The following is a 24543-nucleotide window of genomic DNA, read 5'->3' as shown; positions in this document are numbered from 1 at the left end:
GGAGCATACACTTTCATTCTAAAAGCCCATGCCCATGAAGGGATAGAAGTAACATTAAACCACATTTTCACCACAGATTGGTGAAAATGTCACTGCAGACTCGTAGCAGGCAGGAACCAGAGCTGGGAAATGATCAAGTTCGATAACTTGATTGTCTGATGCCTATATTTTGCATTATGAATCATTTGGCAATAGAAGAATACTTGGAATACAGTACCTCTAAATTCCTACATTCCTTTTCTGTGAAAGGTGGTCTTGACAGAGACTAGGATAATGCAAGTTTATTGATTAAGCTTCCTTTCTTTCCTTAGATTCCAGCATTTGTCTCCATGACTTTTGTTTTTCTAAAATTCTGTGACTGATCAACTTGCACCTCCGATTCACCATTGCAGACTGATTATTTTTAAGATGTTAGTATATTCAATACTTTATAATGAATTAATACTGTCCTAAAAGTCATTGTGTTCATGAAGGTAACTTTGTGTCTTTTCTGTGATAATACATGAATTGATATAGAATTTTAACTCTTAGAAGGGAATGTAATTTGCTGATTGCTAAGTTATTGGTGAAAGTCTTGCTTTGATTCCTATCTTCTAAGATGAATAATATTACCTGCCTTATCAATTTAGCAAAGTTACTTTGAGAATCAATTAAATACTGTATACATAGAAGAGCTTTGCATACGTAAAAAGGTGGGCACAATCTAACTGTATCCATGCCTCCCACCATTCAAATTTTACCTCCTTTTTCCTCTACCATCTCGCCTGATGAGAATTTTTTTGAACTCTATTGTCAACTTTTGCTTTGGCTGTCTTAAGCCCAGAATAAGCAAGGATTTCTTACGGGGTACATGAGGATAGAAGGAGGCAACATTCTTAAGCGGATGGTTGCATAAGGAACAGCCTGGTCCCCAGAGTCATCAACCACTGATCTTTCTTCCTTTCTATCTCAGGACTTTGAGAAAGTACCTTTTGTGAGTTCCAACTATAGAACATCTTAAAGTTTTTAAAAGTAAACTTTCCATATGAGAACATGCACAAATCTGGGCTGTAAAGTGTTGAGAAACAGATGCACTGGTGTAAATCACAAACTGTCACCATATTGAATATTTCCATCTCTCCCAAAGGTTCCCTCATGCCCTTTCTCAGTCAGTCTCGCTCCTCTAAAACGACTGTTCTCAGTGTTTCACCTGAGATGAGTTTTGCCTGTTCAGGCACTTCAATATCAATGTGCTCATGTAGGAAATATTCTTTTGTGCTCAGCTTCTTTAACTCGGCGTAACGTCTGTGAGAGTTATTTATGTTGCTGTGTGTGACACTAGCTCATTTTTTTCATTGATTAATATATATCTGTAGTATATATTTTATATATATAATATTTAAATTACATATAAATATATATAATTATTACATTAAATGTGTAACAAATACATATTGTAATTATATTATATAGAAATAATATTACGTTACTATAATTATATAATATATAATGTTATAATTATAATTATGCAGTTACATATAATTATGCAATTGTGTAATTATAATTATATAATTTAACTTATCTATGTTATAATATCAAAGATATAAATTTATATAATTATATAATGTAATTATATATTTAAATATATTTCATATAATTAAAATTAAATAAATTTATATAATTATACAGTATAATCATATAATATATTATATGATTATACATTTTATATGTAATATAATATAATTATAATTATATATAAATTATATATTATTATTATAAAATATGTATTATTATATTTTATGGCAGGAACACCCCAAATTTGTTTATCCATCCAGCAGGTGATGGATATTTAGGTCATTTTCACTTTTTGGCTATTATGAATAAAGCTGCTATGAACAGTCTTGTACAAGTCTTTCTGTCAACATATTTTAATTTCTCTTGGGAAAAATACCTAGGGGTGGAATTGAGGAGCAAATGATAGGCTTTTGTTTAGCTTTATAAAACAATTAAAACTTCCAATATAGTTTTAATTTACATTCCCACTAGCAACATATGAATGTTTCCACTGTTCCACAATCTCTTTAATTTCCAGAGTTGCCGGACTTTAATTTTTGCCATTCTTATGTTTTGTAGTGGTATCTCAGTGTGGCTGGTTCCATATGTCTAGAACCTTACTTTCTCAGTTCTTTTCTAAATTGCATCTGCTGGGGCTGAAATGTCCAGGATGCTTCCCCTCCTTCCCCAACATGCATCGTAGCCAAGCTGAGATGGCTGGAACATCTGGAGATTTCTGAGCAAAGGGTAGGCGTCTATTTTTTCAGATAGCCTCTCAATTGGCTGTCTTTGGCTTCCTCACCACAAAATTGTTAGACTTCTAACATGGAGCCTTAATTCCCTAAGAATAATTGTTTCAAGGCAGAGGAAGTGGTAGCTGCCAATTCCCTACAGCCTTGACCTGGAAACAAGCACAGTGTCATTCCACCACATTCTATTGGCCATGTCAGTTACAGAATTCACCAGATTCAAGGAAGGGAATAGGTGCTCCTCTCAGGGGAAGGGTGGACTAATATATGTCTATCCTTAATGTTCCATGCATAAATCTTGTTCTAGCACCATTTCTCAAAAAAGACATTTCTTTTTCCATTGAATTACTTCTGCACATTTGTCAAAATTAATTGAGTTATAACTGCACATATTTCTGGATACTAATTTATTCCACTGATAAATTCATCAAACTTTGTACCAAAACCACACTATTTTTATTTCTACAGCTTTATGGTAATTCTTGAAATCAACTTTCTCTTTCAGCAATGATTTTTAGGTTTCAGTGTAGAGAATTTACACACATTTTATTTCTATTTTTGTAATGTTCTTTGAAATTATTATAAAATATTATTTTTTAAATTTATTTTTAAGTTATTCACTGCCAGAATATAGAGTTGATTTTTGTATATTGACCTTGTATCCTGAAACAATGCTAAACTCAATTACTGTTGTTGTTGTTAATTACTTTGAGTCTTCTATGCTAACAATGACATAACCTGTAGAATCAGTTTACTTCATTAAAATTCATATGTCTCTCATAAGGATTCTGAATCAGTGGCTACAAAAAGTTTTTAAAATTAAATTACTCTTTTCTGAAAAGTATATATATCAATGTCTTTACATCTGGGAAATGGTCCACTTATGTTCATTGTATTATTTAAGGCATTTGTGACAACCAAAATGAATAGGGGCCATTTTTTATAGAATGAGTTGAAGAAAAAATATCATGAACTTTAAAATTCAGCATGATAGAGTGAAAGCTTAAAGCATAACTGTTTTAAGATTTTCTAAAGTAGATGTGAGCAATGAATTGTGAAACTCATAAATAGAAAAGACCAGAAGAAAGAAATAGAAGAGAGATGCAAGAAGAGAGGGAAAGAGAAGGGTAGGAGAGATGAAAGAAAAGCAATGTATGTAATAAAGCTCTTCTTACACCATTCATGGATACAATGTATAAAGTTAATGACAAATAAAGTCTTATTCTCTTGTGCTTTCCTGGTGCCACTTATAGATGATATTCTGGGTTACCTCCTACAGTTTAACTTGGCCTTAGAGCTAACAGATTTACAGTGTTTCCATCTTTCTAGTCTTACCTACTGCATTAGGTCCCACTGATCCTCAGATCATGCCAGTAGGCTCCAACACCTAACCAGAAATGGCACCTAAGTTGTGCATCAGGTATTAACAGATTGGTGTTGGTAGAGGCCAGATCACCTGGAATTTACTTTGAGTCTCAAAGGCTTACAGATTACATTGATGTTTCACTTGACATTTAAGAGAAACTAATGATAAAAAGTAGAAAATGTAAGTAGGCAAATAAGACAGAAATTGTCAAATTGTATAAAACAAGATGCAACCATATGCTGTCTACAAGAAAGAGTTTAGATTCAAAGACACAAGTAGCTTGAAAGTAAAGCTGGAGTGGCTCTATTCATATCAGAGGAGCTGGAGTGGCTGTATTAATATCAGACAAAATAGATTTCAGAATGGGAACCATTACGAGGAATCAAGGGGGCATTGCACGGTGATAAAGGAGTCAATTATCCAAGAAAATTTAAATACGTAAAAGTATTGTGCACTTAGCAAATTATCAAAATATAAAACTGGTAGAAATAAAAGGAGAAATATACAAATCTGCAAGTACAATTAGAGACGTCAACACTCCACATTCAGTAATTGATAGAACGGTGGATAGAAAAATCAGTAAAGATAGAAGACTTGAAAAACAGTATCAAATCAATCTGACCTAATGGACATCAATAGAACAAATCACATAACTGGATACATGTTATTTTCAGAAGCACATAGAATATTCACAAAGATAGACTGTAGTCAGGGCCATGAAAATACACTTCATAAATTTAAAAGAGTTAAAATTATGCAAAATATATTCTCAGAATATACACAGATTAAAATAGAAATAAATAATGGAAAGATATATGGAAAATTCCCGTATATTTGGAAATTGAGCAACTCACGTCTAATCAGTGCACAGGGAAAGAAAGAATCACAAGGAACATTAGAAAATATTTTAAATTGGTTGAAAATGAAAGTGCAACATTCCGAATTTTATGGGATGCAGTGAAAACAGTTCTTAGAGAGAAACTTATAGCATTAAATGCTCATACAAATAAAGAATAAAGCTCTCAAATCAATGATCTAAGCTTCCACTATAAAACTCAAAAAGAGAGAGAGACCAAATTAAAGCCAAAGTAAGCACAAGGAAGGAAATAGCAATAAAAAAAGAACAAAATCAAGGAAATTCAGATATAAAAACACCAGCAAAAAAAAAAACCAAACTAAAAATAAGTTATTTGAAAAAAAATAATAAATTTGATAAACCTCTGGCCAGAATAATTAAAAAAAAAGAAGAAAATATTAGTATAAAGGAAAAAGAAAATATTAGTATAAAGATTACAAAAGTTAAAAGGGTAATAAGGAAATAGCATGAACAACTCTATCCTCATACATTTGACGACTTAGATGGAATGAAAGAATTCTTTTGTCTTATGTCAACATAGACAAATCAGCTCTGTTATGGTAATTGTTTGCATTGTAAATCCTTTTGAAAAATTTTACTTTCAACCTATTTGTACCTTTACATCTAAAGTGTGTCTCTTGTAGATAGTACATAGTTGGACCTTGTTTTTTTCTAATCCAGTCTGAATTCCTTTACATTTTGATTGGAGTAGTCAATTCACATTTAATATAATTATTGACATGATTTGATTCATCTCTGACATTTTGCTATTTGTTTTCTACATGGCTCATGTCTCATTTGTTCCCTTGTTTCTCCTTTACTCCCTTCTTTTTGTGTTAAACAAATATTTTTTGTGCACCATTTAGCTCCTCCCAATGCATTATTTTGACTGAACAATTAATTGTATATACACAAATATAATAACAATTAACTTATAACAGTCACCAAAAGATTCTTCACTGCATATCAATATTTCACTTAATGGCAATGAATCTTTTAAAGTTTGCATCCACAATGGTGGGATTTGCAAATCATTAATATTTAGTTAATGCTCTAGCACAGATTCTTTGACTATGGAAATTCTATACTAGTACATGTAATGTGACAACTCGATTTGTTCATCAGTTTTCTCCATTTGACTACTGAGTAAACTTCCTTCATGTATCATGATGTGATGTCATTTGCATTACCCAGTGGGACAAAAGTTTTCAGCACAAACCTAAACATAGGCACTAAAAGTAAGTAGCAATATTCAATTACTAGGTAGTTATCTGAAATACCTCTAAAAAGACTATATTAATTTTTAGGTAGTCACAAAATATAAAAGTATAATTTCAAATTCTTAACCGAAAGATCTTCAGTCTAAGAAAGACTGGACATTAAACTGAGAATTACACTGCCTTATTTCTTTTGACTAAGTGGGGATGACCTTTTCTGAAACTTCAGTTTCCCTAAATCCATTTTCCAATACCTCTGCTATTGGTACATCTTACAATTCTTGGTAAAAACATGATGATTTTTATTCAATCAGAAAAAGCTAGTTTATGCTGAGGAAACAACTCCAATTATCAAGGGTTTAAAAGGAAGATTTTTCCCCTAACTCTTACTGCATGTCCAACAAGGGAAGGGCAGGAAAATTTTGGAAATCATAGTCAGGGGCCATAATGGAGAGTCTCCATCTTGAAATGTCACTCTATAGCAGGGAGAACGAGTATGTTACATGTGGCCATTCCTAACTTCAAGGGCGGGAATTGCAACACTACCAAGAACTCAGAAAAAGGACACCCAGAAATTCATGAACAGCCCTAATGACTGCAAACAGCTATGCAATTAAAAAAGACAGAGAGAGAGAGAGAGAGAATAAATATAGCACTTAGAGAATAAATATAGTAGCACTTAGAGAAACTAATGAGCAAAGAATCTCAGTCTGAGTTCCCCCACAAACAGATCCTGAGGCAAGGATTCCAGGGCCAGAAGTTATCATCAGAAAGTAGGGAAGTACTAATAGGGGAGCAGGAATGTGAAACAGCACAGGGAAGGAAGACAATATGGGTATATTAATGAGCAGGTTACTGTTGTGGAAAATACCCACATACTTCTGGCTTTCATGCAATCTTTCCACACCATGGCTGAGGGAACTGGGGTATTTATTTCCACCTCACACCTGTCAGTGGTTCTGGGCTTCTCCCAGGAACATTAACTCTCAGCCACTTCCACCCCACCCTTTGCACAGGTCAAGAGAAAGTCCTCAGGCAGAGAGACAAAGGTGCTTGCAGTAGGACGATGTTGGGTGATGAGGGAATATAACTTCCAGGGGAGATCCTGACAGCTTCTACAGCACGAGTAAAAACACAAAAGATGGTAATATTTTGTTGTGCATACTTTATTTTAGCTTGGATAACATCAATTACACACTCAGTCCTCCAAACACAGAATCTATCATAATTTCTTGCATAATTTTCTGACCTTTTCGTGACCTCAGAATGAAAATATAGTGAGATTATATATTTACTCAAATCGAATTCATATGTGGAGAGAAAATAAAAGTTATTTAAATTCTTTATAATTGATCTGATCATTCTCGAGAATTTCCATATGCTACTTAGCTGGGGGAAAAAAAAAAAAAAAAAACTAGTACATTTAATGGAACTCTATTTGAACCTTTGGCCAGTCATTTGGACCAGGAATCAGCATACCATATCCTGCAGGCTGAATCTGGCCTGCCAACTATTTTTGTAAACACAGTTTTATTGAACACAGAAACACCCATTCCTTAACGTATTGTAGACCGTTGCTTTCCAACTATAATGGCAAGATTGAGTAATTGCAACAGAGACTGAATGACCCACAAAGTGTAAAATATTTACTACATGGCCCTCTTCAGTAATAGTTTACTGACCTCTGACTTAAACAAACCTTTAACAGTTTCTCTTGGGGAAAAAAATTTAGTCTTTCATACTGCTCAGTCTTTTCCCAAGTCCCCTTCCATCATGGCAATTCTCCAAGATGATACCTGTATATGAGGCTTCTGTAACCTCACATGTATCCTTAAAGAGGAAAGTCCTCAGGTGTAGTATCCTGAGGCCTCTCGTCACTGGGACTATCACACCAGCTACTCCTAGGCACGGACATGGCAAATGCACGGGTAGGTATCCATCACTCTACTTCCTTTCCTGTAAAAAGTGCCCTGTGATTGGTGCAATATTTTATTGGATATTATGGCAATGCATTGCACATTCTGTTAAGCATGTGAATGTTGTGGGCCGCATATCAATGTTGATCTATCCTTCAAGGCATCTCTCCCATACTGCCTGAAGTTCTGCTTACTGGGATGATTTTTTTTACCACCGTCTTTCATAGCCATCCCTAAGTAAGTCTATACTGCAACAGCTGGCCATTTCTAGTTGGTATTGTTACATCATATAGATCCATCAGTAAACTAGGCCTATGGCAGGGGCAGTGAAACTACAGAATTAACTACATTGGGAATCTAAGCTACCTGCTTATACAGTATACTTGTGTTTTCTGGACTGCTCAGCCTGGTATTAGATAATGGAATATGACTGTGTTCATCTAATTTGATGGTTTGATGGATCAAGTAACATCATGCTTATGCTGTGCAATTTGGGTCATAAAGTCATTTGCTGTCCCATCATGTAGTAGGTTGAATAATGGCTACCCAAATGTATCAAGTCCTAATCCTTTGAATTTGTAAATATTACCTTAGTTGGAAAAAGGATCTTCACAGATGTAATTAAGTTAAGGATGTTGAGGTGAGGAGAATACCCTGGATCATTCTAGTGGACCCTAAATGCTATCATATGCCCTTTTCAGAGAGACACAGTTCTGTCAGTGCTCTGTGTGGGGCGAGATAGAAACCTGCCCCTCAGGTAGTGCATGAAAGGCCAGGGATATGGGACATTTGCTGCACTTTTCTGCCTTCCTCCAAGGAGATCAGCCTCAGGATCTGTGCCTTCTTTCAATCTCGCAGAGTCATGTCAGCTACTGCTCTTACCACACACACACACACACACACACACACATACACACACACAAAATAGAAGGAAGGAGAAACTTTTGGAGGTGATGGATATGTTTATCACCTTAATGGTGGTGATGGTCTCATTTTATTCTTCCTATTGATCTTCATCTTTAACTAGTGGAATGAGGAAACTTGTTAAATTTGAATTTTAAATAAACAGTATTTGAGGCACACTTACACTAAAAATTATTTATTGTTTATCTGAAATTCAAATTTAACTTAGCATCCTCTATTTTTCCTTCTAAATCTGGCAACTCAGACTGGCCTGGAACTCCTAGAATAGCGTGCCCTTTTAGTGCAGTCAATGAGAATAGGTAGGGCCTCTTTTATCATATTTTTTGAGGTAAAAAATGCTAGGAGATATATTAAGTTCCTTTGAGCTCCAAGTTTTTGTTTAATGATAAAAAGTACAATATTGATACATGCTATAACATACATATATCTTAAAAATATTATGCCAAGTGAAAGAAGCTACCACAGAAGGCCATATATTTATGATTCCATTTATAAAAATATCCAGAATAGGTAAATCCATAGAGACAGAAAGCAGATTAGTGGTTTACAGGGGCTGCAGAAAGAGGTAAATTGGGAGTAACTACCTCATGGAGCGTCCTTTTGGAGGAATGAAAATGTTCTGGAAATAGTGGTGATGGTTGCACAAATTTGTGAATATAATAAATGTCACTGAATTATGCACCTTACATTGTTATAAACGTGTAGTTTTCCACAATAAAAGTGCAATACAGGCATATCTTGCAGATACTGTGGATTCGGTTCTAGACCACCACAATAAAGCAAATATTTCAATAAGGTGTGTCACAGAAATTTTTTGGTTTCCCAGTACGTATAAAAGTTATGTTTATACTAAACTATAGTTTATTAAGTGCACAATAGCATTATGTCTAAAAAAAAAGAATATCCATACCTTAATCAAAATATACTTTTTTGCGAAAAAATACTAACCATCATCTGAGGTTTCATCAAGTTGTAATTTTTTTGCTCATGGAGGACCTTACCTCACTGTTGATGGCTGCTGACTGATCAAGGTGATAGATGCTGAAAACTGCACAGCTGTGATAATTTCTTAATATAAGACAACAATGAAGTTTGCCACATTGCTTGACTCTTCCTTTCACAAACCATTTCTTTGTAGCATGTGATGCTGTTTGATAGCATTTTACCCACAGTAGAACTTCTTTCAAAATTGGACTCAGTCCTCTCAAACCCTGCTGCTGCTTTATCAACTAAGTTTATGTAATATTCTAAATCCTTTGTTGTCGTCTCAACAATCTTCACAGCATCTTCACCAGGAGTAGATTCCATCTCAAGAAACCACTTTTTTTGCTCATCTATAAGAAGCAAATCCTCATTCATTAAAGTTTTAACATGAGATTACAGAAATTCGGTCACATCTTCAGGCTCCACTTCTAATTCTAGTTCTCCTGCTATTTCCACCACATCTTCAGTTACTTCCTCCACTGAAGTCTTGCACCACCCAAAGTCATCTGTGAGATCTGAAATCAACTTCTTCTAAACTTTTGTTAATGTTGATATTTTGACCTCCTCTCATGAATCACAAATGTTCTTAATGGCATCTAGAATGGTGAATCCTTTCTTGGTAAGGATTTTCAATTTACTTAGCCTAGATCCGTCAAAGGAATCACTATCTATGGCAGCTATTGCCTTATGAAATGTATTTCTTAAATAATAAGACTTAAAATCAAAATTACTCCTTGATCCATGTGCTACAGAATACATGTTGTATTAGCAGGCATGAAAACAACATTAATTTCATTGTACATCTCCATCAGAGCCCTTGGGTGATAAGGTGCATTGCCAATGAGCAGTCATGCTTTGAAAGGAATCTTTTTCTCTGAGCAGTAGGTCTCAACAATGGGCTTAAAATATTCGGTAAACCATGTTGTAAACAGTTGTGCTGTCATCCAGTCTTTCTTGTTCCATTTATAGAGCATAGGCAGAGTAGATTTAGCATAATTCCTAAGGACCTTAAGATTTTTGGAATGGTAAATGAGCATTGACTTCAATTTAAAGTCATCAGCTGCCTTAGACCCTAATAAGAGAGTCAGCCTATCCTTTGAAGCCAGGCATTGACTTCTCCTCTCTAGCTACGAAATTCCTATATGGCATCTTTTTCCAATTTAAGGCTGTTTCATCTACATTGAAAATCTGTTGTTTAGTGTAGCCAGATTCATTAATTATCTTAGCTAGATCTTCTGGAGAACTTGCTGCAGCTTCTACATCAGTACTTGCTGCTTCGTCTTGCACTTCTGTGTTATGGAGACAACTTCTTTCCTTAAGCCTCATGAACCAACCTCTGCTAGCTTCAAACTTTTCTTCTGCAGCTTCTCCACCTCTCTCAGCCTTCATAGAATTGAAGAGAATTAGGGCCTTGCTCTGGATTAAGCTTTGGTTTAAGAGAATGTTGTGGCTTGTTTGATCTTCTATCCAGACAATTAAAACTTTCTCCATATAAGCAACAAGGCTGTTTTTCTTTCTTATTATTTGTGTGTTCACTGGAGTAGCACTTTCAATTTCCTTCAAGAATTTTTCCTTTGAATTCACAACGTGGCTACCTGTTTGATGCAAGAATCCTAGACTTCAGCCTATCTCAGCTTTCAACATGCCTTCCTCACTGAACTTAATCATTTCTAGCTATTGATTTAAAGTAAAAGACACATGACTCTTCCTTTCACTTGAACACTTAGAAGCCATTGTAGGGTTATTAATTGGCCTAATTTCAATATTTTTGTGTCTTAGAGAATAGGGAGGCCTTAGGAGGGGGAGAGCAATAGTTTACATGTGCATGGTTAGAGATGTCCCAAAATAATTAAAATAGTAACATCAAAAATCACTGATCACAGATCGCCATAACAAATATAATAATAATAATAAATGAATTACCAGAATGTGACACAGAGACACGAAGTGAGCAAATGCTGTTGGAAAAATGGTGCTGATAGACTTGCTTGATACAAGGTTGCCACAAGCCATCAATTTGTAAAAAATGCAATATCTGAGAAGCGCAATGAAGTGAAACACAATAAAATGAGGTATGCCTGTATAAGATGAATGTGCTGCCCAATAAGATAAATTTAGCCCTCGGTATTCTCTCTTAAAATTCATTCTGAGGCTGAAATACTTTACCTTGACTCTGTTACTCAGGTTAACTTCCTAGTTATTAATTCTACACTTCACTGTGCGCTGGGCAAAGGCTGCTCTGAGCACAGAGAATGCCTAACAGAAATGTGATTGGCAGATTTCACTGAAGCTTCTTTGCCAGTGAAATTACACACTCAGAAACATGTAGTATTTGGAGCCCCGATATCAAAAAATCTGTCTTCACTGTTGCCTCTTGCCAGAGTCAATAAAGGCCATGTGAAAATTGTGTAAGGTATTTTTATTACTCTCATGAGAGAGGTAAATGCTACAAGATTTCACTTTTCCTTTTTAATGCAGTGGTTTAGGAAGAACCAAATTTTTCTTGGAGGTGCTAGAGAAATCAATGTGAATGGCATATGTGTTTACTTGTGTGTACGTGAGTTAAACTATGTGTGTGTGATGTGTGTGCATGTGTGTGTTACAGTGATGCTCAGTTTTGCCTTAGAATATCACCAAAGAGAGTTCAACACCACATCAATTTAGTAAAGACCCCAAAATTGCTTCATCCAATTTGGAGGGTAATCAATTTGCTTTGTCCCATTACAAAAATCTCAAGGGGGGACAAAAATTAAGAGGTAACATACTCAGATATCATAATAAGCCCAGGGAGAGTCTGATCTCTACATGACATGTGAATGAGGACCTTTGAGATTAATTAACCAAAAAGCTATTTTCTTGGTTATTGCCTAATTTAGAGAGTTCTTATAGGATGATGTACCTAGTAACAAAAATTACTTTAAATTTATTTTTCATGTAAAGATTATCATGTAGTAATTTTAAGAAACAAGGACCTTTCACCAAGTCTTACTGAAATGGTGTTAATCTGTACAGTGCTGATTGTTCACGTGTCATTTTGGAATAAACCTACATAGCATATGTGTTGTCAACATTAGATATCACACGTAGCACGTGTTTGCCATCACAGTAGCAGTGTAGAGAATGCTTTTTGGAACAAGACAAATTTGGGGGCAAATCCCAGCTGTCCCATTAGCTAGAAGTATAACTTCTAACACGTCACTGAGTTTATCAGCCTCGGCTTTCACATCTACAAAATGAGGGACAGACCCACCTCGTAAACTTACTGTAAGAATTAAATAAATCACAAATGCTAAGGGTTTAACACAGAGCCTTGCCAAGTGGAATGATCTAGAAGTTTTAGGCTACTACCTTATATTATAATAACAAAAATTTACTTTCTCTTTTCTGGGTATCTCAAGCACTCCTTTGATGAGATCTTTAGTTTATCCATTTTCAAATACAGTTAAGCTAAACAAGTCTTTCAGCTGACTCGTTATCTAGTTTGTCTTCAATCTTATTTGGCATTTAATCCTATATTTTTTCTTGGTGCTAAATTGGTTTGACAAAGCCCAGATTCCTGGTAGTAATTACCAAAAACATTATCGTCACTTCTCCTACTTTCCTAAGGTCTTTATGTTTTGATTTTATTGCAGCAAATTGGAGAACAGATGTGTTACCGTCCCTTTCTTCTTCTTTTGTTACTAAACCTTTGAGCCAAAATTCTCTTTCTTTATAATTTGTAAGTATTGACTAAAGTTCAAATACATACTAATTCCAACATTTATCATTTTTTTTTGCGTGAAATCATGTTTAAACTTTTAGCATTTTAGTGAGTTTGGATGAGGATTGTCATATGGAAGAAAAACGTAGAATTATAACAAGAAATGGAAATTTGCTCATTTTTTTTACCCTTACATATAACAGAAGTATAAAATAATGTATTATACACATATGTCAAAATATGCTATTATTATAAACCATATTAACCTTTGTATGTACCTACATTATGCAGAGCATTATTTTAAGCACTTTAGGTGAATAATTCCACCTGTTAGCATGCAAATAGAAATCTCAGACACTGCTAGTCGGCATGTAAAATGGCGTGACCACTTTGGAAAATAGCCTGCCTCTTATAAAGTTAAATATATATTTACATGAGACATAACAGTACCACTCCTATATGTTTACTCAGGAAAAATGAAACCAAATGTCTATGAAAAGACTTGTGCATGAACATGCATGCCGCTTTTATTCAGAATATTAAAAAAATTGGAAAAAACTAAAATATTAATCAACAAGTGAATAGATAAGCAAATTGTGTTATATCTGTGAGACGGCATATTTCTCAACAATGAAAAAGAAGGGACTTCAAAAATACATCAAAATATAGATGTGTCAAAGGTATTATGCTAAGTGAAAGAATCCAGAGACTAAAGATTTTACGTTACAAATCCTGTTCACATAAAATTGTAGAAAAGGCAAAACAAATATATAGTGACAGAAAGCAGATTCATTGTTTCCTGGGCTGGGGGTGTGTGGGGATTGATTGCAAAGGGGCATGAGCAAATTTTTGCCCTTGATATTGGCGGCATGAAATACATTCTTAAATTTTCATAGTCCTCTTACAGTTAGTAATGTACTACCTCACATAATATACAAATATTAAAACATTTAAGTCAATGCATCCCTCAAACACTTACTTTATGGTATAGTTGCTATATACATATAATAACGGAAACCTTGTTAAATTTGCTTTTTATTTTTAGTAGCTTCTTGGTAGATTCCATAGGATTTTCCATGTAAGTGATCATCTTGTCTGCAAATAAAGACCATTATTTCTTCATTTCCAATATGGAGGCAATTTATTTCTTTTTCTTGACTTTTTGCTCTGGCCGAATCTTCAGCATAATATTGAATAGAAGTAGTGAGAGCAAACATGTTTGCTTTGTTCTTGATATTAGGGCAAAATAGTAAAGAGATAGAAACCACACAATGACTTGAACAGGGAAAGTTTAATATAAAAATTTTTAGCGGGGAATTAGAATGAAAGGAATTTAACCCTTGAGAGTTTAAGAAATGTCTAAAGAATACAGGAGTAGTACATATAAGGAGAAATACTCTACCTAGGGTGATAAACAGCACTCAAAGAAGAGTTCTCCCCCGCCTGGCCTGAGTTTAATGCAATTTTATGTCCATCTTGGACAAGGATGGTTCCAGGCTGGCTGCATGAGATAAAGACTGAGCATCCAGCTTACTAGATGGTCTGCCATGTGGGACCCCAGGGTGCATGCATGAGCCCAAGCAGAGAAGACAGTGTGGGGAACAGTGATCTGGGTTGGGTTGCAGGATTTTTCTGAAACTCCTGCCAATGTCACACTGCCTCAGGAAAGTGCTGAAGAAAGTGAGCAGTGGCCAAATTTCCACCCTGCAGGGACCTAGTACTGGAGAAACCATGAGAGGGCAAACAATGGGAAAAATAATTGTGTTTTATAGGATCCTGGCAAGAGATCCAAACCAGAAATCATGAGGAAATAATCCTCTTCCTCCTCAAGTGTTTTCTATTTGACAAGACTTAACTCCTTACCAGAGGTCAAAAGAAATATTTAACAACATTCAGCTTCATTATCATAGCACCAGTAAAAAAGAGTCGAGCTGTAACCGAGAGAAAATAAATCCAAACTGACCCATGAAATATTTAGTGTTTCACCATCAAGTATGATCTTAGCCATAGATCTTAGCAGATGCTTTTGTACAGGTGGAGAAAATCAAAGTTTAATAACATGTAGACATGGGAGAAACTCAGAAAGAGAACTGAGTGACTCCTCATTCTGACTAAGCTGCTCACTTAAGTATTTTCAGCTCAGGGCAAAGAGGGTGTTGGGAGATAGTAGTTTGGGATTTCAGAGGGGAAGAAGACAATTGACATGGAGATGGAAATGCAAATGTTTGTGAGACAACTTTTTACTGGACCACCTAGAGAATGTGGCCATGGAGACAGAATTTTTGATAAGATGGGCTTGTTGGTACCTTTCTTATTGCATCTATTTTACATTATACTACAGCTATCATATGGTAGTAGCTCCTTCCTGTAATAGGCCTTCTATGTTAAATTCTTTAGGCAGTTTGGGAGGGGAAGCTCAAATGTCCTTCAGAGAAAATAATCAAGGTAAGGAGACATATTCTGAGGTGGCCAATTTTGATCTCCCACACCATCATATTTTGAAAAATTTTGGTCATTATCTCTTTGAATATTTTTTCTCTTCTCTCCCTCTCTCTTTTCCTTTGGCGACTCCAATTATACTTATATCAGGGTGCTCGGAATTGTCCCTCACATCACTCATGATCTGCTCATACTGTTTTTCAATCGTTCTTCTCTCTGTATTTCATTTAGGTTATTTCCATTGCTATGTTTTAGCGTTTACAAATTTTTTGCATTATCTAATTTGCTATTGCTCTAATACAGTGAAATTTTTATATCAGACACATTTATTTTTGTATTTATATTTTTATATTTAAAATTTTTATATTTAAAATTTTGATTTAGGTGATTTTTTATTATCCATATATTGCATAATGCTTATGATTTCTTTTACCTTTTGAATATATGGGATATAGTTAAAATTAACTGTTTAATGTCCTTGTCTAGTCATTACATCATTTGTGACTTTCCTTAGTCTTTGTATATTGACTGATTTTTGTTCTAATTATGAGCCTATGTTTCTGCTTCTTTATATGTCTAGAAATTTTTGATCCAACAATGTACTTATTTGGAAAAGTTTGGTTCTTTTGAGGCTTGGTCTTAAAGTTTTTGGATGGGACCTGATCAGCCTTATTTGTATTGGTAGTTTTACTCCGCTATTGAGATAAAAACTTCATAAATACCCCACTCAAGGCCCTGGGTAAAACAAAGGTTTTGCACTCTAGATGGTGGATCCAGCTATTCTCAGCTGTAGTGCACTCCATGGGGTGCTGTATTTTAGTTTGTTTCTTTAAAGGGTTGGATCTCACTCTGGAAGGCAGTTATGTTACTCCTGGATCAGCTTGATCAATCAGTGCATTATTTTCAGGCCTCTTTATTATGTATCTAGTGTTGCTTTACTTTAAGCCTCATTTAGTCCCATACAACTGAAGTCTGGCTTTCTTAGAACACTACTGAATTTCCTGTATATATTCTGTACTTGGGAACGTCAGAACTCAAATGGTTTCCAGCTCTAAGTGAGTACTTGAAATATTTTTACTTATAACTCCCTACCTGTTATTATTGTTTCAGCAGCTTTTTTCCCTAGCTTTGTGGAATTTCACCCTATGCATTCACAAATTAGTATTGTGCCATTCACTCAAGAGGACCCCATGCAGATTACTGGAGTACTTTCTCCAAATAGCACCCTCATCCCTAATTCTCTGCCCCACAAATTCTAGCCAGTTTGATATTCCTGAACTCTGATTTCTGTTTCATCAATTCAGCAAGACTTCTATGCTATCTTTGGAATCCCTTTCCTGTGCCAAAGTCCAGAAATTGCCTCAAAGCAGAAAGCCACAGTAAGCTTAAGGCTCATTTAGTTTTTTTTTCTTCTTTCAAGCATCACAATCTTGTGCTTTCTTGCGTTCTTTTAGTATATTAAAAGTGTTGAAATATATATATATATGATTATATATATAAATATATATTTTTCATACATAATTCAAATATATATACAATTTCAATTTTCTAGTAGTTTACAGAGAGCAAGGAAGTTCTGTAGCAGTTATTTCATCATGAATGGATTTTTCCTTTTCCTTTTGATTCCTGTGTGACATCATAAACCTTACGGTTATTCAAGTGTCATATGATATCTTTGATGCATTGTTTTTAATCCTTATATTTGGTGCATCCAAACTTTACCTTTCAGGTTTTTTAAAATGACTTGTTCTCCTTAACAATAAACATCTGACCGCCTTTAATTTGCAAAGACACATTAGAAGAAGAAGGTGATAATCTTTATTTCTCACCTTATTTGAAAGGCATTATAGCCTAAAGGACACCATAGAGTGTAGTCAACCTTATTATTAGACATACCAGTGTATGGCAATTGTTTTTACCCCTCCTAATTTTGACCACTGGTGAGTTTTTTTTTAATTAAATTGCCTAAATTATGGAGTACTATTCTTTTAAATTTTGAATAGTAATAATTCTCACACCATAGAGTATTTACGAGAATTAAATGAGAAAAATCAACTGGAGTGTTTAATATATTGGCTGGCATACAGTAAGTATTTAAGAAAGTTATTTGCTTTTAAAATTATCTAATTATGAATTTGTATATATCTTCCATATGTTGGTCATCTAAGACCTGATGTAAATGCCGAGTAATCCTGTACTTTTATTTTGATATCTATAATGTCCACTTTGCAAACTCTCAAGAAACTTGACATCGTGGAACTACAAAAATAAAAAGTCATGGATAAAATTTATGTAATTCTTTCTGGCTTAACTTGATTTTGTTTATGCACTAGTGTTTCAGATAGAATCAGCAAAATTATGAAGAAAATCTTCAATTTGGAGTGAGGTAGATCCTACTTTCAATTATAATTCCTCTGAATTAGTATGATCTTAGGGATATTACTTACCCATCCTGCAATTTAGTTTCTACATCTTAAAAATGTGGATTATAATATATATTTTGAGGTGTTAATGTTAAGGTTTAATAAAATAATGCGTACAAAGTTCTTCTTGGTCCCTAGTCAGATATTAAATAATGTAACTTCTTTTCCCTTTCCTTTATAGAACTCGTTCTAATGCTCACAGTCACGCCATTATTCTATTTCACATATTACTTTTAGAGTTTAACATGTCTCATTTAACAAGCTGTGTTAAATACCTCTGTGGCCATCAGAATAAGGGCTACAGATAGGTAGAAAACTGAATGAAAGGTGGAGAGTAATCTATTGAGTTGGAACAGGTATTTTAGATAATCTTAAGAGCAAGCATCTAAAGAAATTTCAACGACGTAGACGATCAATGACAGTGATAGTTGATAGTTCCAAATGGATGTCTCAGAAGAGAGGTGGCAACAGGGTTAGAAGAGTTTGGCTCCAGAGATGTAATTAAGCAAGATTTGGGGCAGAGAATAAAAGTAATGGAGAACAATGGAGTCCAGAGAAAAGGGTCAGGAGTTTAATTCATTGAAGTCCTGATGTGGAAGAGAGAATTCCAGTTCTGGGAAGAGTCCCCACTGGAAATGAAGGCAAACATTCTAGTCCAGGAAAACAAAACAGGAATTCAGTATCTTAGAGGAAGTGGGCAATGGGGAATCATCTTGGTCATAAGGAACAAAACAGAGTGTAAATTCAGAAATTCATGTTTCTTTAGGGCATTCCATATAAAAGCCACTGCTTTAGATTCTGTAGGGACAGTAAAAAACAAGATAAGAAAAATCCTGCCTTCATGGAGTTTGTTTTAGTTAGGGAGATAAACAATAAACTAATAAACTAATAGAAACATGAATGGTGAAGTAGGTGAGTATATTAATATTATGGCCACAGAAGGCTTCTCTGTGGTTGTGGTATTTGAGCATCAAAGATTTTAGTGAAGTGAGGGACTAAGCTATGGAAATATCAAAAAGAATAGAAAAAAAATTATAAATAAGCTTTTGAAGTACCAACAATAAGGCAGATGAGCACTTTGCTTTTGTGTCATTTAATCTTACAACAGCACTTGCAAGAAAGGTGTTATCTCCATGTTACAGAGAAAAAAAAATGAAGCTCACAGCTAATAAGTGACAGAGAAAAATTTAGGCGAATTTGTCTTCCTACTACTAAGTAGCCTACTTTTATTTTTCTAAATGGTGATGTAAAGTTTTCTTAGTGGAGGCTTCCTCACCCTCAAACAATTCATTTTCCTTTGGACCAAAGCTTAAGTAACTAGGAGAAGGGATTAGACTAAAAGGGCCTTGGTCTCCTCGATATCTATTGAAAGTCTATAGCAGTTCACTTACTACACTGCACTGACTCTTGCTCTGTTTCCCTGCCTACTTCACTGCACCGCACTTAGCCCAAGTGAGGGCTCCGTAAATGTTTATTTGTTGAACGAATAGAAAACACCACTGCTGTCATGTTTCCTCTATTTGATAAAAGCTCTTTAAAAGACAAGGGCTGTGACTATCAGTGAAGCTTTATCCAAGAGCCGGAAGATGAATCTGCCCTCAAGACTCTGGAGATACTTAATAGATACAAAGTAACTGACAGATATGAGGATACCAAGGTTCTGCTTTGTCAGCCACAACTAAACTCATCTGGGACTCAGAAATTCATCTGTTCAACAAAAGATCTGTCAATTCTGTGCTGTCAGTCCCCAGCTGACCCTTTTTTTTTTTGTCCTTATCCTCCCTGAACCTACTTTACTTTCACTCTTGGAAAATGCTTTGCCAAAACTGATTCTAACATGATGGAGGCAGGACTTTGAGAAGTCTGATTCAAAACATAGAGAAATGGGAACCTGACTTGCTTAGAATAAGGAAGATTTTCCACAGAAAATGATGTCTTCTCTGGGTCTTTAATGATAAGAAGGAGATTGTCCAGCTGAAGACTCTGGAAGGAGCATTTCTGGTAGAGAGATTAAAAGGTGCAGAGCTGAACAGAAGTGAACAGGAAAGATGTTCTCTCCTTCAAAAACACACATAATCTCATCATCCTGACATGAGACCCCAAACACAACATTGTGGTTGGTTCAGTCTGTCAGACTGAGGTGAAAGAACTCAAATCCTGGAAAGAACAAAGAAGTGAGAAGATGTTTCTCTGCCTCTGCCCCTTCCCTTCATACCCTCCCTTCCCATCACCCCCTTCTCTTCCCATCACCTCCTCCTCACTGTCCTTTCTTTCCTTCAGTTTTCTGTCTGAATTGGAGTAGTACATTTCTCTGATAAGCTCACAAAGCAAAAGAACAAAGGAATGTTAGGGGGAGAACACTAAAGCCACAGCCTTTTGGTAAGTAGAGAATTCAAAACCATAGAACAATAGGGGCTTGGACTTTGAATTAACCCCTGGCTGAGCTGGGGATTACAAAGACAAGCTCAAATTTCTAATACTGAAAAACAGCAGAATCCCTTCACAGACTCTCCTTATCAACTCTCTCCACCTTCCCTTTCATCCATTGCCTCAGCTCCCAGCCAAGGCCTGTTTCCAGGTCTAAGACCAACAGACAGGCTCTGTGGTGATACAGCACATTGGTGTCTTTGATTCACCCATAAGAGTCCTCCCTCAGGTCTCATCCAGAAGTCATTTTCCTTTACATAACCTCTTTACATTTCAGAAATCACAGAATGCCACCTGAAGCCATATGGTTGAAATGCTCCCATTTTCAACAACTCTTAGACCGTTAAATGAGGGTTTACCTGCTGCAGGCATTTGAGGGTATAATTAGATCCACCAGCCAAGATGAAGAAGTGCTAGGGTAAAGGAGAAGAGAAGAGAAGGAGAGGATGTAGCAGGAGGAAAGCAATGAGTGAGGGACAGAAGTTCTAGGGTATTTTGGCAACTGGGTAGAGATAATCCTTCCTGAGCAGAATAATTGGTTAGTTATGTAAACTTGAGCAATTCACTTTATGTTTTCAAATCTTAACTTCTTTTTTTTTTTTTTTTTAAAGATTTTATTTATTTATTTTCTTTCCCCCCAAAGCCCCAGTAGATAGTTGTATGTCATAGCTGCACATCCTTCTAGTTGCTGTACGTGGGACTCGGTCTCAGCATGGCCGGAGAAGCGGCGCCTCGGTGCGCACCCGGGATCCGAACCCGGGCCACCAGCAGCAGAGCGCAAGCACTTAACCGCCAAGCCACGGGGCCGGCCCAAATCTTAACTTCTTTGTCTATAAAAGGGGGCAGTGATGATATTAGTGCTCTCTATCACAGAAAAGGAAATACCTTTTGTAAGCAATGTGGTGCTATTAAAATGTAGCTACTGATATCTATCACTTCTCAGGAAGGAAGGCCACTTGTCCTAGCACCTTCCTCAGAGAATATTTCACTTCCTTATTTCTCAGGCTGTAGATCAAGGGGTTCAGCATGGGGGTGACCAGGTTATTCAGCACCTGAACAGTTTCATTAAGCCAAGGATTGGGGGTGGGCTGTAGGTAGATGAGGACCACTGGCATAAAAGAAAGAAGGATGGCAGTGATGTGGGCACTACCTGTGGAGAAGGCACAATGTAATCCTTTAGTAGATCGGATTTGAAGAATGGAACAAACAACGCAGCTGGAGGAGGTGAGGATGAGAAGGAAACAGCTGAGGAGCATGAGGCCCACACTGATGAACCCCACCATCTCCAGGTCTGAGATATCTGCACAAGCCAGCTTCAGCATCACTGGGATATCACAGAAGTAACAGTCCACTTCATTGGGGCCACAGTAGGGCAATTGGAAGGTGAGAGTGGTTAGAAAGGTGGTTTGAATATTGTCAAAAAATGATGTTCCCAGGGCCAGGATGGCACAAGCTCTGTGGCTTGTGATTATCATGTAGCATAGAGGGTAACACATGGCAACAATGCGGCCAGAGGCCATCACTGTGTACAGGAAACACTCAGTACAGCCCAGGAAATGGTAGAAGAAGAGCTGAGACAAGCAGCCTGCATAGGAGACGGCCTGGCTATTCCCTGAGACATAGAAGAGCATCTTGGGGGACCTCACAGATGGGAAAAATATGTCACACACAGACAGTTTACACAGGAAGAAGTACATGGGGGTTTGAAGCCGAGTGGAAGAGATGAGCCAGTAGGATGGGCAGGTTCCCTGTAAGAGTGAAGATGTAGAAGGACAAAAACAGGACAAACTGCATGGTCTCTAGATCCTCTGTGTTTGGGATGCCTGGTAGAATAAATTCAGTTGCCACTGAGGTGTTTCTCATCTTTGTCAGAATGCTGAACTTTCAAAGTAATCACAGTTCTCCAAAGTGCAAACATTGATGTCAAACAGAGAAGCTCTCTGATGGATGTATTGGTTTCCTGTTTTAAGAATCAACATGCAACCTTCTTATGTAGGGACATATCTTTGTAAAAACATAAAGATAATAAAAATTCTTGACTATACCCTGGAACTTTTGGTTTTGGTCAGGGTAAATTAAGCTCACAATACTCTATCTTTCTCCTGGATTACAATTAAAAACTCTGGATAAAATCCAAAACGTATTTACCTAATAGCTCTTAAAGGAAAACAGAAGGAGGCAGATTGTGAGGAGACAAAACTCGGAGAAGAAACCCATACATTTTCCTCCTCTTTTCTCTTGTGCTTTTGAGCTGAGTGGGAGTCACAATTACAGCATTGTGTGGTGGTTGCTCTGGATGCTGAAACTCTAATAAATAACCCATCTTTTTGACTGGGGAACCTGATAAAGATGCTTCCAGGATCAAAATATATGAGGAAATCCCTGTTTTTTCCTCTTTCTCTCTTTTTTTTCTTCCAGCCCTGCCCCAAGGGTAGTCTCAATTCTGGAATTACGTGGCAGCAGCATAAGAAACAAAAACTTGGAGGCAAATTCCAATTTCTAAACATAGAATCTTCATAGAGGGGGAGAGAGAGAGAAAGAGAGAGAGAGAGTGAGTGTGTGTGTGACTCTTGGAGGTGGGTATATATCTCTGGAAACAAGAGAGCTGGGAAAAGGAACAAAGCCAGGACTCACTCCTAAGTTCTGCATGTGTGGAATCGACCCCAAGAAGTACCACTGAACAACAATTTAAAACATCATCCAAGTATCATAAACTTTTGAATGGTACATCTGAAGGAGAAACACAATGCAAGCATATTAAAGGCTTTGAAAACTGAACTGACATTGAAACCACTGCCAAGAAGGCAAGAGGAACTACTTGTCTGATACTAACTGATTTGACAGTCTGTTAAGACAAACAAGCAAGCAAACAAAAATCAATATTCTCCCGAGAATTTTAACAGAGTCCGGAGTCTAAACAATATATCATCAAAAGTGTCCAGGATGGAATTTAAAATTATTCAACATACAAACAACCAAGAGAATGTAACCAATTCAGGAAAAGATGATCAACAGATGCCAACCCTTCTTTGGAATTCAGACAAAGATATTAAAGCACCTCTATTATGTGTGACCCACAAGGTATAGATAAACACACTTGAAATAAATGGAAAGATAGAAGTTCTCAGTAGGGAAATACAAAGTATAAAAAATGAAGCAGATAGAAATTTTAAAATTGAAAAAAATGGATCATTAAGAAATTAGAAACATTTTACATCATATCAGGAGTCCTAGCCAGTGCAATAATGGGAAAAAAACAAATAAAAATCAAGAGACTATAAAGAAAGAAACAAAACTCTTATCATTCACAACAATATCTTTATCTAAATAATCAATCCCAAGGAATCTGAAATAACACCTTCTAGTACTAATAAGTGAATTTAGCAAGGTCACTGGATACAAAGTCAATATACAAGAATATATCGTATTCCCATATGCTAGCAAACAAAAATTGGAGATTAAAATTAAAACAAATAGTACCATTTACAACTTCACCAAAAATACTGTTTTATATCTAACAAAACATGTGCAGTATATTGAAAACTAAACATTAATGAAAGCAAAAACGAAGACATATACAAATGGAAAAATAAACTGTGTTCATGGACTGAAAGATTCAGTGTTGTTAAGAAATCAATTTCAAGCTAACCCTGAAGACCTACCCATTAAGGTTTGGCACGCTTTGCTTCGGTGGCCTTGCATTCGGTTCCCAGGCACAGAACCACACCACTTGTCTGTCAGTAGCCATGCTGTGGCAGCAGCTTACATAGAAGAACTAGAAGAATTTACAACTATACACAACTATGTACTGGGGCTTTGGAGGGCAAAAAGGAAGAAAAAGGAGGAAGATTGGCAACAGATATTAGCTTAGGGCAATCGTCCCTTGCAAAACAAAAAGAAAAAAAAAATCAATTTCTCCCAAATTAATCTATATAATCAACATAAGCCCAATCTGAATCCCAGCAGAAATTTTTGTATACATTAACAAGCTAATTCTAAAATTTATATG

At 36.0% G+C, this 24543-nt stretch overlaps 1 pseudogene; it reads right to left on the bottom strand.

The window, feature by feature from the left end:
• Positions 1-21466: 21466 nt before the first annotated feature.
• LOC101407900 (olfactory receptor 10D1B-like) lies at positions 21467-22397 on the bottom strand (annotated as a pseudogene).
• Positions 22398-24543: the final 2146 nt, after the last annotated feature.

The sequence above is a fragment of the Ceratotherium simum genome, chromosome 7 (genome assembly GCF_057802395.1).
Source record: "Ceratotherium simum simum isolate JZ-2026a chromosome 7, ASM5780239v1, whole genome shotgun sequence".
In the NCBI taxonomy this organism is placed as follows: domain Eukaryota; kingdom Metazoa; phylum Chordata; class Mammalia; order Perissodactyla; family Rhinocerotidae; genus Ceratotherium; species Ceratotherium simum.
This window is presented reverse-complemented; position numbering and strand designations above follow the sequence as displayed.